A 5,000-nucleotide genomic window follows, 5' to 3' on the forward strand; every position below is an offset into this window, starting at 1 on the left:
CCTTCGTGGGGAAGGCGTTGATGCGGGCGCGGAGAGCGTCGATGAAGTTACGCCCAGATAGCAGGCGACTGGTGTCAGCGACCCACTGGTGTTGCCCCTTGACGGCGGCGGAAGATGACAGCGCCGCACCGTCAAAGGCAACGTGCAGGCGCGCGGCCCACATCTCTCCAACCTGCGTCGACGATTTGAGGAGGTGGCCCTCCCACATAAGATGCCGCTCCAGCGCCTCAATCTCACGCTGCACCTCGTCCCGGCCTGCACCGTCGGCGGCTGGCCCAATCCTCTTCAGCGCCAGGAGACGGGACCGGCGAAGTGTTGGCCCCATCCATCGGCATGATGGGATGCCGAGGCCACCCTGGGCTACAGGAGCGTGGAAGTAGCCCAGGGGAGTGTCCGCCGGAAGGCGGAACCATCTCCTGACGGCGGCACGGATGGTCACATCTGCCGCTTTCAACGCACCCACCCGGGTGCGGCTGAGGGCCAGCCCATGGTACAGGCCAGGCAGAAGTACGGTGGTGAGGGCGTGGAGGCGCTGTTGCGGCTTGAGCGGAGCTCGGGAGATGACGTCCAGCTGCTCCACCAGGTGGCGTCGTGGGTTGAAAACGCAGCGACCAGCGGTGGAGAATTGCAGTCCCAGGTACCGGAAGGTTTCACCCACACGTAGGGCGGGCACGGTGGCGTTGCCCGCTTTGAAGGTAACGTCGGCGTCGACCTTCACCTTCTTGTCGCGCCCAGACGCGACTAAGGCGAGGGTGAAACACTTCCGGGCGTTGATCTGCAGCCCCAGATGGGCGAGGGCTGCGACGGCTGCGTCGATGAGGGACTGCAATCCCCTCGCGGTCGATGCAAAAAGCAGGACGTCATCTGCGAAGGCCGCAGCGTTAACTCTGCGACCAAGGATCCGAGCTCCGATGTGGGAGGGAAGTTGACTCAAAACATAGTCCACCGCAAAATTGAAAAGGAGGGGGGAGAGGGGGTCACCCTGACGCACACCCCTAGCCGGCTGCAGGGGCACGCCCACGTCGGCGCCGCCCGCTATCACCGTCGTGCTACCCTCGTAACACCTTTCGACGTACTCAATAAAGCAATCCGGCAGGCCATGAGCCCTCAGCACGGGGCGGAGGGCGGCATGGTCCACCGAATCGAACGCTTTAGAGACGTCGATCGATGCCACAAAAACAGAGCGACAGGAGCGGACTGCGTCGGTGAGAGCAGTGTCCAAGATGAAGGTGTTTTCCAACATCCCATCCCGGGGGATGAATGCCCGCTGACGTTCGTCCACAGCACATGCACGCATCAGGCGTGACGCGAGAACCTTGTGAAAGGTCCGCGCCAACACCGAGCAGACCGTAATGGGGCGAAAGTCAGCGGGGGATGTTGGTGCAGCCGTTTTGGGGAGAAGTGACGTCCGGGCGCGAAGCAGACGCTCGGGGAGGGCGCGGGCCAGGAGGAAGAGGTTCAAGAGTTTCACCAGGACTTCATGCGGCAGGCGCCGCAGCTCCGCTGGAGTCAGGCCGTCCGGCCCGGCTGCCGATCCCCTGGGCGGCAAGGCAGCAGCGACCTCCTCACGTGTGACCGGCCCCCATAGGCACTCAGGAGCGACAGGCTCCGAGTGCGGGAGAAGGCGGTCACGGATGAAGCCGGCGGTGGAGATCGGCTTCTTCGTGAAGAGGTCCGCCCAGAAGTCCAGCAGACCGGGGATGTCGGGTGGCGGCTGCAGCAGGGTGCCGTCCAGCAAGCCGCGCACGCAACGCGCACGCGACCTACGGAAGGCGTCCTGCGTCCGCGCGTAATCCCAGCGGCGCCGCTTGCGCTTCTGCAGCGGCGGGGCGGCAGGCGGCCGCTTGGATGGTTGGCGCGGCCGCTGTGTCCTGGTGATCGACCTCTCCCCCCTGGACCCGACCGACGCAAGGGCATCCGGGAGCATGCCCAGGATGACATCGGGCGGCGTGCCCCGCCCCAGACCAATGACTCGATCCAGGGCAGAGAAACGCTGGGCGGAAGCAGGTAGCCCCGCCAGATGCTCCCAGATGGCGGCGTCAGTCGGCCCCTCCGGCGGCGGCCCGGTGGTGTCGGCCGCGAAGTCCTCGGCTGCGTCGACGGGCGGCGCAGCGGCCTCGCCCGCGTCAGGCAGCGAGCTCGCTGCTCCACGGCGGGACGCCGGCTCTTCACCCCGACCGATCTCAAGTGCCTCCATGAATTGGCGGACAAGCTGCTTGTGGGCAGCTTGCCGCCGTCGGCACTTGATTGCCTCAAGCGTTCGGTCGGGGAACATCCTGGTAAGTTCTTGATTTACAAAGAAGAACCGGGCGTCCCTCTCCAGGAACAGTTCGGCCTCTGCCTTGGCGAGCGACAGGACTTCTTCCTCCGTCCACCTCGCGCGATGCCTCTCCGTCACGATCTCAGCGTTGGCGGCCGCAGGGTGTTGGCGGCGGCGATGGACCCCGAGACCGTTCTTCGTGGTAAAAGTGCGGTGGCACTCACTGCAAGCAAAGGGAGCTACACAAACTATCGCATTTTCGTTACGGCCGGTTGGCCGGATAGGTGCTGGGGTAGCTGGGGTGGCACCTTCAGCGGAAGGGCCACCATCTCTTGTTTCTTGTCGGCTGCCCCCAACTATAAAGGGATAATGCGAGGGGGGGCTGGTAACCCCCCCAAGCCCCTGGTGCGGTCTTCCACTCTGCGAAAATCAGCGGGCCCACGAGAAGGGGAGAAGACCGCAGGAGAGGAGAGGCTAAGAGGGCTAGGCCCATGTATTGCGCATCACTCTCCCTGTAACTATAACCCAAGGAAGGCACCTCGCAGCAGCAGCACGACTACATCAAGACCGCACTTCGAAAAGCCAAGTCCGGATGCAGCCACACCGCCGCCACTTGGCCACCTTAAGAGAGTCATAGTTACTCCCGCCGTTTACCCGCGCTTGCTTGAATTTCTTCACGTTGACATTCAGAGCACTGGGCAGAAATCACATTGCGTCAACACCCGCTAGGGCCATCGCAATGCTTTGTTTTAATTAGACAGTCGGATTCCCCCAGTCCGTGCCAGTTCTGAGTTGATCGTTGAATGGCGGCCGAAGAGAATCCGCGCACCCGCGCGCCCCCGGAGGAGCACGCTAAGGCGGACGCGGCCTCGCAGCAAGGAAGATCCGTGGGAGGCCAAGGCACGGGACCGAGCTCGGATCCTGCACGCAGGTTGAAGCACCGGGGCGCGAACGCCGCGCAGGCGCGCGCATCCTGCACCGCCGGCCAGCACGAGGCCAACCAACGGCGAGAGCAGACCACGCCCGCGCTAAACGCCCGCACTTACCGGCACCCCTACGGCACTCACCTCGCCCAGGCCCGGCACGTTAGCGCTGACCCACTTCCCGACCAAGCCCGACACGCCCCGATCCTCAGAGCCAATCCTTATCCCGAAGTTACGGATCCAATTTGCCGACTTCCCTTACCTACATTATTCTATCGACTAGAGGCTCTTCACCTTGGAGACCTGCTGCGGATATGGGTACGAACCGGCGCGACACCTCCACGTGGCCCTCTCCCGGATTTTCAAGGTCCGAGGGGAAGATCGGGACACCGCCGCAACTGCGGTGCTCTTCGCGTTCCAAACCCTATCTCCCTGCTAGAGGATTCCAGGGAACTCGAACGCTCATGCAGAAAAGAAAACTCTTCCCCGATCTCCCGACGGCGTCTCCGGGTCCTTTTGGGTTACCCCGACGAGCATCTCTAAAAGAGGGGCCCGACTTGTATCGGTTCCGCTGCCGGGTTCCGGAATAGGAACCGGATTCCCTTTCGCCCAACGGGGGCCAGCACAAAGTGCATCATGCTATGACGGCCCCCATCAACATCGGATTTCTCCTAGGGCTTAGGATCGACTGACTCGTGTGCAACGGCTGTTCACACGAAACCCTTCTCCGCGTCAGCCCTCCAGGGCCTCGCTGGAGTATTTGCTACTACCACCAAGATCTGCACCGACGGCGGCTCCAGGCAGGCTCACGCCCAGACCCTTCTGCGCCCACCGCCGCGACCCTCCTACTCGTCAGGGCTTCGCGGCCGGCCGCAAGGACCGGCCATGACTGCCAGACTGACGGCCGAGTATAGGCACGACGCTTCAGCGCCATCCATTTTCAGGGCTAGTTGCTTCGGCAGGTGAGTTGTTACACACTCCTTAGCGGATTCCGACTTCCATGGCCACCGTCCTGCTGTCTTAAGCAACCAACGCCTTTCATGGTTTCCCATGAGCGTCGATTCGGGCGCCTTAACTCGGCGTTTGGTTCATCCCACAGCGCCAGTTCTGCTTACCAAAAGTGGCCCACTTGGCACTCCGATCCGAGTCGTTTGCTCGCGGCTTCAGCATATCAAGCAAGCCGGAGATCTCACCCATTTAAAGTTTGAGAATAGGTTGAGGTCGTTTCGGCCCCAAGGCCTCTAATCATTCGCTTTACCGGATGAGACTCGTACGAGCACCAGCTATCCTGAGGGAAACTTCGGAGGGAACCAGCTACTAGATGGTTCGATTAGTCTTTCGCCCCTATACCCAGCTCCGACGATCGATTTGCACGTCAGAATCGCTACGGACCTCCATCAGGGTTTCCCCTGACTTCGTCCTGGCCAGGCATAGTTCACCATCTTTCGGGTCCCAACGTGTACGCTCTAGGTGCGCCTCACCTCGCAATGAGGACGAGACGCCCCGGGAGTGCGGAGGCCGCCGCCCCGTGAAGGGCGGGGAAGCCCCATCCTCCCTCGGCCCGCGCAAGGCGAGACCTTCACTTTCATTACGCCTTTAGGTTTCGTACAGCCCAATGACTCGCGCACATGTTAGACTCCTTGGTCCGTGTTTCAAGACGGGTCGTGAAATTGTCCAAAGCTGAAGCGCCGCTGACGGGAGCGATTATTCCGCCCGAGAGCATCCCGAGCCAACAGCGGCGCGGGTCCGGGGCCGGGCCAGGTAGGTCCGTCATCCGGGAAGAACCGCGCGCGCTTGCCGGGAGCCCGAGCGCCCAA

At 62.5% G+C, this 5,000-nt stretch overlaps 1 pseudogene; it reads right to left on the reverse strand.

Annotated features, from left to right (window-relative positions):
• The window catches only part of LOC124573727, a 7,959-nt pseudogene that overhangs the window by 2,194 nt on the left and 765 nt on the right, over window positions 1–5,000 (reverse strand).

The sequence above is a fragment of the Schistocerca americana genome, unplaced genomic scaffold, assembly GCF_021461395.2.
Source record: "Schistocerca americana isolate TAMUIC-IGC-003095 unplaced genomic scaffold, iqSchAmer2.1 HiC_scaffold_196, whole genome shotgun sequence".
NCBI lineage: Eukaryota > Metazoa > Arthropoda > Insecta > Orthoptera > Acrididae > Schistocerca > Schistocerca americana.